Consider the following 13,224-nt stretch of genomic DNA (forward strand, 5'->3'; position numbering starts at 1 on the left):
AGTTCTGCGGCTATCTCTGGGGCTAGCTGAGCGCCGATGCCGACCGTCCGCTGAGGGTGCTCGTCGGAGATGCTGATAACCCGCAAGGATGTTTTTGGGTTGACAGGTTCCTTTTTTACATATTTCTCCTCGTCGTCCCTAGGATCTTCAATTGCATCTGTCAACGGCACATGGTTTCCCACCGTTAGGATCTCATGGCGGCGCGTTGATGATCGAGCCACAATAGTTGAGTAGCACTCTCGTGCTAGCTGTTGGCCTCCCTTCACACAGCATGTCCCGTTGGGTGTAGGGAATTTCATGAGAAGCATATACCCGGTTATGATGCATTTTAGTTTGTTGAGCGCCGGTCGACCTATGATGGCATTATATGAACTGAAGCAGTCGAAAATGATGAACTCTGTATGTATCTTCGCTGTACATGGGCTAGCGCCGATGACTAGGCGCATGTAGTCCGAACCTAGTGGTTGTGTGACGTCACCGGAGAAACTGAGCAAGGGCTCGTGATCTTGGAGTAATTTCCTATTCCGCTGGAGTTGGTTGTAGCAGCCATTGAAGACGACATTGATAGCGGATCCACTGTCAACGAGGACCCTTCCCACGGACCATTCATCGAGCATGGTGTCGATCAAGAATGGATCGTCGTGGGGGAGGTGTACTCCGCGCACTTCTTCCTCAGAAAAGATAATGGGCTCCCACCCAGACCTTGGTAGTTTAGCGGAACTCTCATAGCGGATGTTGCAAATTTCTTTGGGGTGGTTAGCTCGTGCATAGCCCTTTCTTGCCCTATGAGACATGTTGGTGATCGGAGCACCGCCGTCGATGGTGTTGATGAGTTCGATGTTAGCGACCACAGGAGGCGACTGACGCACTTTGAACTGGTCCAACTTGCCGTCACGATACAAAGTCTCAATTGTCGTTTTGAGAGCGTTGCAGTTGTTGGTGTTGTGACCGCTATCCTCGTGGTATTTGCACCACTTGCCGGTGTTTCTTGGTTTGCCCACTCTTGGGTATTTTCTTGGTGGTGGCAGTGGGATCTGGTCTTTGCACTTATCGTATATCTCTTCATACGAGGCTGTGAGGACTGTAAACATTACGTACCTCTGGGAGGACTCCGTCTGCTTGTTACGGTTATCCCCGTGGGATGAACGGTTGCCCTTGTGGTAATGCTGGTCCTTTTATCGCTTGCTCTGGTAGTTGCCTTGTTGCCATTCTCTCTTCTTATCAGTTGGTGGCGTAGCAGAGGTTTTGTTAGCTGTCTCCTACTGGCTGGAGCTGAGTGGACTTTGCTGGCGTTGGCGGTGGTGGTGGGGTTTCTCCGTATGTGATAAACTCCGCCTGCGCGTGGATGACCGCCTCGCTCATGTCGTGGTCATACGCGGCATTTGAATGATTGTAATTGAGATGATAGAGAAATGGTCCTTTTAGGGGTCCTTGCTTAAAGGCTGCCAGTGCCATTGTTTTATCAAGATCGCGGCACTTAGATGTCGCTGCTCTCCACCTGGTGACAAATGCCTTCAATGTTTCTTCTGTGCCTTGTTTGACCCTGAACAACTGGCTTGTGTTGTGATGTCCGACGACCAACAGGATGAACCGCGACAGGAAAGCGTTTGACAGTGCGTGGAACGAGTCGATGGATCCCGGTGGACACTCAAAGAACCAACTCATGGCCTCACTGTCTAACGCTTCGCTGAACAAATAGCAGAGGGTGGCGTCATCGAACCCCTTGTTATTAGTGACTTTGTTAAAGGTGTCCATATGGACGAAAGGGTCAGTCATACCACTGTATTGTGGCATCTTTGGCGTCTTTGCATGTGCTGGACGGACGGCTTACAGGATCCTAGCAGTGAATGGCCCTTGCCTGGACGCAAAGAGCGGATTTGGAATTGGCGCTGGGGCGCCTACCTCTGCCCGGATTAGCCTTTGTTCTAATTGCTGCATTCTTTCCAGGATTAGGGCGATTGCGTCGCCAGCGGGCCCAGCTTGGAGGTTCCGCTGCACCAGCTCCCGCTTGGGGGCAGGCGGATTACCTTCAGTTCTAGCCCTGGCTGCGGAGCGGTTGGTGTGTGGTTGTGATTCCGCTTCTTGTTCTAACATTAGTCGGGGCGGGGGAGGTTGGCCCATTCCCAATAGCTCTGATGGGTTCAACGGTACCTGCATCTGTATGATTGGTGCGGGTACCAATCTTCCGGCATTGGGTCGACTACGCCTGATACTCTGCAATTGCTCTCTCTGCGCTGGGTTAGCGTTTACTTCCAGAGCCTTCTTTAGTTCGTCGAACCTTGACATCAGCGTGGCTACTTGCTTTTGGGCCTCGGCCTTTTCCCTGCGCTCCTTGTTTGCCTTGTGAAGGTCCGCCAATGCCAGCTCATACATAGCGGCAAGGTCCCGGCCCGGTGGGCGACTGCTGCCTGGTTGAGCCTCCGCTGTAGTTTGAGTTAGCGGGATCTGGGGAGTAGCCTGTGGCTCTACGCTGGGGTTGATCGGAGTGTTGAATAGTGAGCGGTTAACGTTGGCCGCTGGGTTAACGTTAGTCGCTGGGTTGGTGGGATGGGGGTTGGCGGATTGAGCCGCCTGCTCTTCGGCGTTTCCCCCGCTATCGTTAGTCATGGTGATTGTTGTGGTGCGATGGCCTTTTGCTCAAGGGTTCCCACAGATGGCGCCAATGTTAATGTCTAATATTCAGCAGTAGCTAAATCTCGGTTAACGCTGGTTCGAAGGACGAACCGCTACTTGTGATATTGTTGCTAATGTTCCTGCTGCCTGTCAAATGAAATACAAAGGGCGTCAGAAGGAGACCGCGGTTAGCGGTCTTCTCTTCTCCGATGCCTAAGTTAGTCAATGTATTTATGTTGACAGAATAACAGTAGGTAAGTAATAAATGCGTAATTAATGAGGAGAGAGGAGTGGACCTTTTATGGGTGGGGAAGAGGCTGACCTCTTCCTTGTTTTTGATGTCGGATTGATATGCTTCAGTTCCCAGCTTCTGATGCTTCAGCTAGGCGATCTTGGCGCGGCGCGTGGCGACTCCTCAGCAGTGATCTGGGGGTGACCCGGGGCTCAGGTGATAGCCTACTTGGCTATGTTTAAGTAAGTCACACCGTTGGTGGTTGTTGGCACCGCTGGCGGTGGTATGAGCGAGCGTGGCTCATTATAGCTAATTATGCTTGGCAAATGCTTATGTAAGTACAATCAACTTCACAATTCAATCAGATGTCAAGTTGCATTCAAAGACATGAATTATAGATTGAAAGTTACCCAGAGAAACCAATTAAAGCTACCACTACGAACAACATTTTCAATTCTACCCAAATCACCCATCTTCAAAACTCAGCCAAAACTGAATTCCAATTATAGCAGGATGAAGAGCTTCACGAGTAGATTAACTTTCTTACCTCATTTGTCATCATCAGCGACTCCACTGAAGAAAACCGCCGAAAGTACCAAAAATTTCCGGGTTTTGAATCGACTCCACCTTTCTTCTTTTGGAGAAACCAAATATAGGAAGACATAGACGCTTTCAAGACAAATGGAATGTCGTCACTCCGACGCTGGTATGTGGTCGGAGCAGTGTTCTAAAACTCGGCCGCCTAGGCGCTGGGCGGCAAGTGACCGCCTCGATTAATGGCTAGGTGTTAATGTTGGGCGGCCGAGTAGGCGGCCTGGGCGGGCAAGTAGGCGGCCTAGGCAGGTGATTAGGCTCTAGGCGGTTGGGCGGAATATGCTAGGTGGTTGGGTTTAGGGTGCGGTGGTCGGATTCCGGGTAGACCCAAGAGGTCAGATATGGATACACGAGCAGAGAGGAGGTTTGGGAGTGAAGATGCTGAGATGGGTATCTATGAGAGGAGGGTGGATGGCATAACAGCTTTTAAGAGGTTTGAGGGGTTTCAAAGATGGGAGCTTTCTTGTTTCAATGGCCAGAGCTTTTTGGGTCTTAAACGGAAAGAAATGTGAGAGAGATAGATGGGTTTGGGGTTGATTAAGAAGAAGAAGAAGAACGAGAAGAGGAGAAGAGGAACATGGTGGGTTCAGTATATCCACGCAAAGATATAGAGAAGAAGATAGAGATTGGGAATTTTTTTTATGAGGATAAAGATTGGATTTCAAAATGGGGATGACGTGCTCTACTTTTTTTTATTTCTTTTGTTTGGACAGTAGCTAGATAATGGGCTCTGCGCCTCTGCCTAGCTAGCTTTTTATTTTTTTTATTTTGTTTTAACTTTTATTATTTAGTTTGTGTGAAAATGGTATATTTTTATTTTATTACTCTTGCAATTCTTTATAGTTTCTTATTTATATAATTATATGCTATCAAAATAAAATTAAAATAATACAAAACTGCCTAGGCGCCGCCTGGGCGCTAGTCCCCTGCCCACCGCCCGACTAGCGCCTAGCGTTTTTTTCAACCTTGGGTCGAAGTCAGGAGTTACGACCGGGGCAGGTCTGTGCTACGAAACGGGTCGCGTGATCTAAACTCTTATGGGATCTTCTGGACCATTTGATCAGATCCTAAGGTACTTAAAGGGCCAGATCAGCGGCCAAGGTGGAGCAGTGATGAAACAAACGATCAAGATTGCACCACAATTATTTCTTTAATTCAAAATAAATTTCTTAATTCCCTGACGTCCGAAATTCGTAATAAATCGATTTGACATCCGAAAGATTTCACGGAAATTACCACGGATTGTTGTGACGCATACTTCTCGAGTCAATAAATTGAAGATTCACTTCAATAGAATTTTCTGAAAAAAATCTCAAATGTCGTTACTACGTATCAAGAAATAAAATTAATCTCAATTAATCTCGTCTTAATTTCTTAATTTTTTCATTTCCTCTTTGGTATAAAATTCACCAAACTGTTGAAGGATATTTGACTTTTGTGTGCCTTATCAAACTAAGAGTACTTTCTATAGTTGTAATAGGAGAGAATGTTCTAGATTCCTAGTTCTAATTAGAATAGAATTCCCTGTACTCAAAGATTATGTACTTGTATTCCTATATATAGGGGCTCCTATGATCAATGAAAGACACAACTATTCTCCCAATTTTCTCTACAATTCTCTTTTCCTTAAACATGTTATCAGCACGAGCCCTAACCCTGAATCAGAAGTCAAATTATCATTGTTTCTTCTTCTCTAAGTTGTGAAACCCTAGAACCCTACCCTAGGATTACTTAGTGCGCCTCCCTGCCCCGCCGCCCGTGCCTACTTGCGCACCTCTTGCACGCTTACACAAAATCGGATCAGCCTCGCATGCCTGCATCAACACGCGCGTGCGTCAGCCTTGCTAGACAAGATCAGGTAACAAGAAAACACCAAGTAAGTTTTTATAAAAGTTCTTGCTTTCCTTGAATTTTTGTTTTCTTGTACTCGGGGACTTCCAAAATCTCTTCTCCTACATCCCACCTTTCTTGTAATGTGATTTCGAATTATAAAAGCGGAACCGTGGGAGTTCACGCTAAACTACCAACTAAGAGTATTCGTAAACTACGAACTAAGAGCGTTCGTAAGCATAAAAAATTGACCATTCAAACATCATTGTTTCGGTCTAATCCAAATTTCTTGGAAAAACGATTTCTTGGTAGCAAAGAGGCTCAGAAATCCTTAATTAGTTGTCGTGGAAGTATTATACTCCGAAACTAATTTATTCTCCTTCGTTTTTGAACATCGAATGCAAACCTGCAAAAACTTGACTTCACTAAACTAGATTCAAATGACATTGGTTATCACCGATGGGTGAATAACTCAAGAATCACCTCACTACTAATGGAATTCTGTGGAGTAGAGCTCACATAATCGGAATTAATTAAGAAAACCCTCTCAACCTTCCTCGTTTTAGCATTAATGGTTGCAAATCAATACAGACTTAACTGCAATGCTAGACGGATCACGAGGTTTCATCAGTTTATCACTGCTATGTCAATTGCTGAGAAACATGACAATATACTCGTGAAAAACTATAATTCAAGGCATGTTGGAACTAATAGCGTTCACGAGGTGAATTATAATAGCGCACCTAAAGGAGGGCGCAAGGAGCGGAACCCTAAAATTAAGGGACAACAAAATGAACGTGTGGGTCCATACAACTGACCTACAAAGGAAGGAAATTTCTAGATTGATGCGCGGACATGTGGCAATGTTGGCCAGAGTGGGAGAGGCAAAGTCGGCGCCGCCGGCCGTGGTGGTGCCACCACCAATGTCCCTAAGGGACATCCAAATGCACAGAGTGCATCTTAATTAATGGGTGAGTTATGCTATAAGATGTGGATCTTCAGAGCAGTGGTTTAAGCGCTGTAATGCAAGTGAAAAACAAGCTTCACAATACAAGGTGTATAAATATATGAGAGAGCATGAGGCTTATCTTGTAGCTAAGGAGAAGATGGAGATGACAATGACGTCAATTTCATTATTGCAGACTTCAAATCTGTCGAGGGAAACAACAATGTTGATGCCCCATATTTTGATTAAATTGTCTTCTTTTTCCAATGCAATGGCATTGTGCCTTAAATCAATAAATGACAATAGTTATAACTCTTTCACAATTAGGCCCATCCAATTAATTGCTATGTCTAGGAAACGTTTGATTTGAGAGAATGGTTTTACAAGCGAGCATTGCTCCACCAAAATCTCGCCTTACCTTACATTTTTGGGAAAAGTGAAAACAATAATGCAGAATACTATTTCCCAATAACATGTATAAATATTCCATATCAAAATAGAAAAATACAATTTAGCCAATTATCTAATCAAAATATTTCACCTTTATTCCAGAATCAGAAACCATTATTGTAAATCAAAGTAGACAAGAAACCAAGTTAACCAACCATACATTTCCATCACACTTCACAAAAACCTCAATATGCTCATAATTTCAAATGCAATCCCTAAATAACATGATTCCTAATACAACAACAAAGTTTCACCATTCAGATCTGGCTTGCCGTGCATCAAGTGGTAAACAATGACCAAGCAATTGCCGGACGGCAACTGCCTCGGAGGTGCTTTTATCGGCCAACCTCAAGCCGGACCACCTAATCCACAATAAACACCTATAAACAATAATCTCCAAACGGAAACATATTCAATTTTGAAATGAAACACTAGAAATTACCGAGGAGCGGTCAATCTAGGCGGTGGTTCCTTCGTCGTCAGAAACGAGAAGCACGTGAGTGAAGCGAGTGGTGAAATTCTTGAGCTCCTCGACGACGCCGTTGAAGGCAGTCCCGTCGGAGAAGACGAGGATGGAAGGTTGGCGGCGGAGGAGGAGCAGCGGCCATGGTTAGGGTTCACTAGTTCAGACTGTCGCTGAGTTTTTGAGAGGGAGAGGGAGAGAGTGAGCAGATTTTGAGAGGGAAAGAGAGAGAGTGAGGAGATTTTGACCAGCCTTTATATCTCTTTCTATTTTTTTATTTTTTTCCATTCGAGAGGGCAGTATATTTCGCTGAATTTTTTGGCGCATTTCGCACAATCATGGCACACCACCGGAGCACGCCTTTAATGAAAACAAAATTATAACTTTAATGGCGTGCATATACTGCACGTCGAAAAAAATGTCAGTCAAAAACTATCATTCATAGCGTTCTTTTATTATTCGTCGTAAATAATACTCATTCACGGCGCGTATTTAATGCACGCCGTAAATCTCGCGTCGTAAATGATTACTTTTCTTGTAGTGAGACCACGACAATTTCTGTCGTTCCTATTGAACGTTGACATTCTAGTCTCCTCCTAACGACGAGAAGGTTGTCTCATCAAAATGACAATCCGTAAATCTAGAGGTAAAAATATCGCTTGTCAAGGGTTCTACATAGCAGAGTTATAGTTGGAGATTTATATCTAACACAAATATGTATGCATTCGTTGCTAATGACCCATTTTGATGCTCTGTGGCGGTGCGATTGGGACATAAACCGCGCACTCAAATATGCGTAAGTACGGGATACCAGTCTCACACACAATCACTAGCTGTAATGCAAAGAAAGGTGAGTGGCGGTGAGTCGTAGACGAATTAGTCATGGCTGCATGCGATATTGCATAACCTCAAGCGAAAATATTGGTGTGCATTACCAATATCCGGGCTACCATCGTAGTCGTTTAATGGTGGCTTTCCGCGAGACCATTTGGGTGTGTACATAGGAATACGATGCCCAACATCAATCCTCAATGATATGCAATAGTCATCGAAAGTCTTTGATGTAAAACTCTCCAACATTATCAAGTCAAACTGACTGAATGGGATGATCCGGGTAGTGAGCATATAGCCATATGATCTGGGCCAAGAGTTTATCATAAGCAGCATTATGAGTTGACGATAGCACGACATATGACCAGCGTGTCTACGCGTCAACCAACACCATCAAACATCTAAATGGTCTGCAAGTTGGTTGAATCGGTCCACACAATCCCCTTGAATTCTATGGGAACGCATGTGTCCTTTCCATAGGATGGTCTCGATCCTAATTTAGCTGAAAAATAAGCTTTGCAAAACAAAAGATGGGCCTTAGAAGCAACCAATGAGGATTTTGATTGAGCCACAAAGTCATAATTGACTTGAGAAGTGGAGAGAGGAGACAAATCAACATGTATGGTGTCAATGTCATCTTTACGCCGTAGGGGGATGCCGGCGTTAGCCGGCTGGTGGTGGACGGTGGCTGTGATGTGAAGCACGGCGGCGGTCCGTTTCTCTCCTTGAATCGATCTCTGATTCGTACTTCTCTTCGTTCTGAAGAAAGGTTGTCCGTGTGAAGTCTTTAATATACGAATCATCATGTCACGACCTGGGTGTCCGAAACGGTCATGCCAAAGCCTATATGTGTCGGAATCCCAAAGGTCATTTCTTATGATGTTGTTGGTACATATAACTCACTAAAGTAACACATAAGCTTCACTAATACTCGTTTTCATCCGTAGTCATTAGAGGCAATGCAAAGGAACTTATGTCCATTCTTACTATGTGTTTACACATGAAAACCATTGGCTCTAATATCTTTAAAATAATAAAGTTCGAATTGAAAGAATTGACACTTTATTAATAATAGCTAACGATTACATCAAAGTTTCTGACCAAAATCTAATCCAAAATAACTATAATCAAATGTAGACAAATAGTAGTTACTCAATTCTTTTGGTAACTCCAATTTGATCGTGACCATGTAAGGTAAGGCGAGATTTTGGTGGAGCATTGCTCACTTGTAAAATCGTTCTCTCAAATCAAACATTTCCTAGACATCACAATTAATTGGATGAGTCTAGTTGAGAAAGAGTTAGAACTATTGACATTTATTGATAATGTCTTAGGCAAATTGCCATTACATATATTCTTGGAAAAAGAAGACTATTTAATCAAAATCTGGGGCATCAACATTGTTATTTCCCTCGCCAGATTTGAAGTCTGCAATAGTGAGATTAATGTCATTGTCATCTCCTTCAGCTGCAAGATGAGCCTCATGCATGCTCTCTCATATCTTTATACACATTGTATTGTGCAGCTTGTTTTTCACTCGCACTACATCACTTAAACCAATGCATTGAAGATCCACATCTTATAGCATACCTCACCCATTAATTGAGACGCACCTTATGCATTTAAATGTCCCCTAGGGACATTGGTGGCGGCACCGTACCACTAAGGTAGGCTGCGCCGGTTTTGCGTCTCCCACGCTAGCCAACGTTGCCACGTGTCCGCGCATTAATCTGGCGGTTTTCCTTCCTTTGTAGGGTGGTTGTATGGACCCACACGTTTATTTTGTTGTCCCTTAACTTTAGGGTTCCGCTCCTTGCGCCATCCTTTAGGTGCGCTATTATAATTTGCCTCGTGAACGCTCTTAGTTCCAACGGGCCTTAAATTATAGTTTTTCACGAGTATATTGTCATGTTTCTCAACAACTGACATAGTAATGGTAAGCTGATGAAACTTTGTGATCCGTCTAGCATTGCACTCAAGCCTATATTGCTTTGCAACCATTAATGCTGAAACAGGGAAGGTTGAGAGAGTTTTTCACAATTAATTCATGTTCTGTGAGCTCTACTCCACAGAATCACATTAGTAGTGAGGTGATTCTTGACGTTATTCACCCATCAGTGATAACCAATGTTGTTCGAATCTAGTTTAGTGAAATCGAGTTTTTGTAGGTTTGCATTCGACATTCAAAAATGAAGGAGAATAAATTAGTTTCGGAGTCTAATACTTCCACGACAACTAATTAAGGATTTATGAGCCTCTTAGCTACCAAGAAATCGTTTTTCCAAGAAATTTGGATTAGATCGAAACAATGCTGTTTAAATGGTCAATTTTCGATGCTCACAAACGCTCTTAGTTCGTAGTTTAGTGTGAACTCCCCACGGTTCCGCTTTTATGAATCGAACCCACGTTACAAGAAAGGTGGGATGTAGGATAAAAGATTTTGGAAATCCCCGAGTACAAGAAAACAAAAATTAAAAGAAGCAAGAACTTTTATAAAAACTTACATGGTGTTTTCTTGTTACCTAATCTTGCTTAGCAAGGCTGCGCGTGTTGATGCAAGTATGCAAGGTTGATCCAGTTTTGCATAGGCGTGCAAGAGGTGCACATGTAGGCATGGGTGGCGCACTAGGTAATCCTAAGGTAGGGTTCTAGGGTTTCACAGTTTAGAGAAGAAGAAAGAATGATTTTTGGCTTCTGATTCAGGATTAGGGCTCGTGCTGATAACGTGTTTAAGGAAAAAAGAATTATAGAGAGAATTAGGAGGATAATTGTTTCTTTCATAGATAATAGGAGTCCCTATATATAGGGAGTATAAGTACATAATCTTTTAGTACAGATAATCATATTCTAAACAGAACTAGGAATTTAGAACATTTTTTGCTATTACAATTGTAGAAAGTAACCATAGTTTAGTAAGAGACACACATAATCCTGATATCCTTCAACAAATTAAACAAATATATATTAAAAACAGAACCACTTAAAAGAGTCTTCAAATTGTCAAATAGTTCTTTGCACCCAGATCCCCTACCGACATAGCCCATGTAAACTATGCATGATTCCATTTCGAACTTCAGAGAATCAGAATCAGTTCATGGTATAATTATATTAAATGATCAATTTGCCCAATTTGATTGGTTCATCTTTTTAGTTGATCATGTTTAACGAGCACGTGATGATGCACTGTATAGTGTAACCTGGGGATCACCACCATTTTTCTGTCATGTCACGTGCCTCGAGGTATCACTCGACAAAGGTTCATCCGTTCATGGAATAAAAAAGATAGAAGGGAAACGAGGATTTGATATGCATATTAAATTTTGAGTTTTCATGAGTCTGTTATCTGTATTCTCTTTGGCCATTAGCAAGTTTGCAACTAGCTAACTATTAAATGATACATGAGTCATTAGCAAAGGAGGCTAGTGATGATTAAGTAATATATAACAATTTCTCTTACAAGTATTTTCTTTTTTCTTTTTTATTTTTTATTGGCCGATCTTCATAAGTATGTGACCAAATGTTGAAAATGACATTATTTACGAGAATGTAACCTCGCTATAGAAATATCGATGCCGCATTGCTTCATTCTAGAAGTCCAAAATTTATTGACCCGAACAAAGACGTATTGAGTTATTGACATGAAAAACTACTAATCATCTTGACCTAAAAAGTTATTACCGTGCACATTTTATTGTCTCATTAATTTCTTGTACGTGAGAGAACACATTTTTCCTCTAATTATAAATCTTAATTAGTTTAAAGTCGTGCATCACGAAATATTTTCTTCTGTTTTAAATAAGAAAATCAGATGAACGCATTTGATTGAAATTCGAAGAAGAAGAGACCATAAGTAGTCAATCAGGTTGGTGAAGGAGAAAACAAGCCATCCACTAGATAGGCCTAATTTTAACACTTCTGGGAGAAACAATCCATGATGCTTTTTTTTTTTTTTTGGTAATGAAAAATCCATGATGCTTAATTGCTTATGAACCTAACGATTTTGTTTTGAAGTCGCACTGGATAATGAGACGGTTGACAATAAAATAAGTCAATCTAAAGCTAAAGATCAAAGAGGGTGGACATTACAAGAAGTCATTGCTAAGACTCCAAGAAACACAAATTAGTTATTTCTTTTATTACATCAATAATTGAGAAATACAACAACAGGTTGTTTCACGAGTCGAACTCACTATAGTACGTACTCGGCAAAAATACCAACAAGTAATCAAAGCCCGTTTGTGTTTCTTTTCTCCTAATATTCATATATAATTCAATTAAATACCCAACAAAATATGACGACTCATCAACAACATACGATTCATCTCATCTTAAAGAGTTACCAAAATCCTTTATTTGTTCGACACAAATGCATGAGTGTGACTAAACAAACAAACGTGTAATCAAGCAAGACGTACATGAAATCCAAAGGCATAATTTTCCTCTGGTCAGATATGCATGCATGTATCAAAATCAAGGATCGTCAAATCATAATCACAGAACGAAAACAAAACAAAAATCTGAAAAGGCAGAGAGGTACATTATACTTTCTTCGTGCATGACCAGGTGGCGCAGCGTACGGCCTGGTACTCTCCCCTAGCTGAGCTAACCTTTTGTGCAATGCACCCAAGCACGTACAGTACAATAATAATAGTATAAGGGAAAAATTCACCAACGGTATCTAGACACTTAGGGGACTTTCAGAATGATACCTGAACTTACAAAGTTATCAATGTGATACCTGGACTCATTTTTTCGTATCAACATCGTACCTATGACCAATTTCCGTAACGGCTCCGTGACGGAAATTGGTCGTAGGTATCACATTGATACGAAAAAATGAGTCCAGGTATCACATTGATAACTTTGTAAGTTCAGGTATCATTCTGAAAGTCCCCTAAGTGTCCAGACACCGTTGGTGAATTTTTCCCATAGTATAATACCTAAAAATTTGATAACAATCCAAATGGGCCACTACCACCGCCACCTTCTGCTCCCTACACGTGCCGCTTCATATGCAGCACATCGTTTTCCTTTATATTGTGGAAAATTCATTCACGGATGGAAGTTATAAATGTTAATTCATTAATGCAGTGATGGACTAGTTCGATATTATGGAAAAATAGTGATGGATTAGATACCCCCGTTTTGAAGAGAAGAATCTCGAAGAACCATTTCATTTAGTTTGACAATATGTACAGTTCATTATGTTATCTTTGCAAAATTTTAGTTAAATTTACAAGCGTTAAATTTTACATTTAAATGCCT

The sequence above is a fragment of the Rosa rugosa genome, chromosome 6, assembly GCF_958449725.1.
Source record: "Rosa rugosa chromosome 6, drRosRugo1.1, whole genome shotgun sequence".
NCBI classification, from domain to species: Eukaryota; Viridiplantae; Streptophyta; class Magnoliopsida; order Rosales; family Rosaceae; genus Rosa; species Rosa rugosa.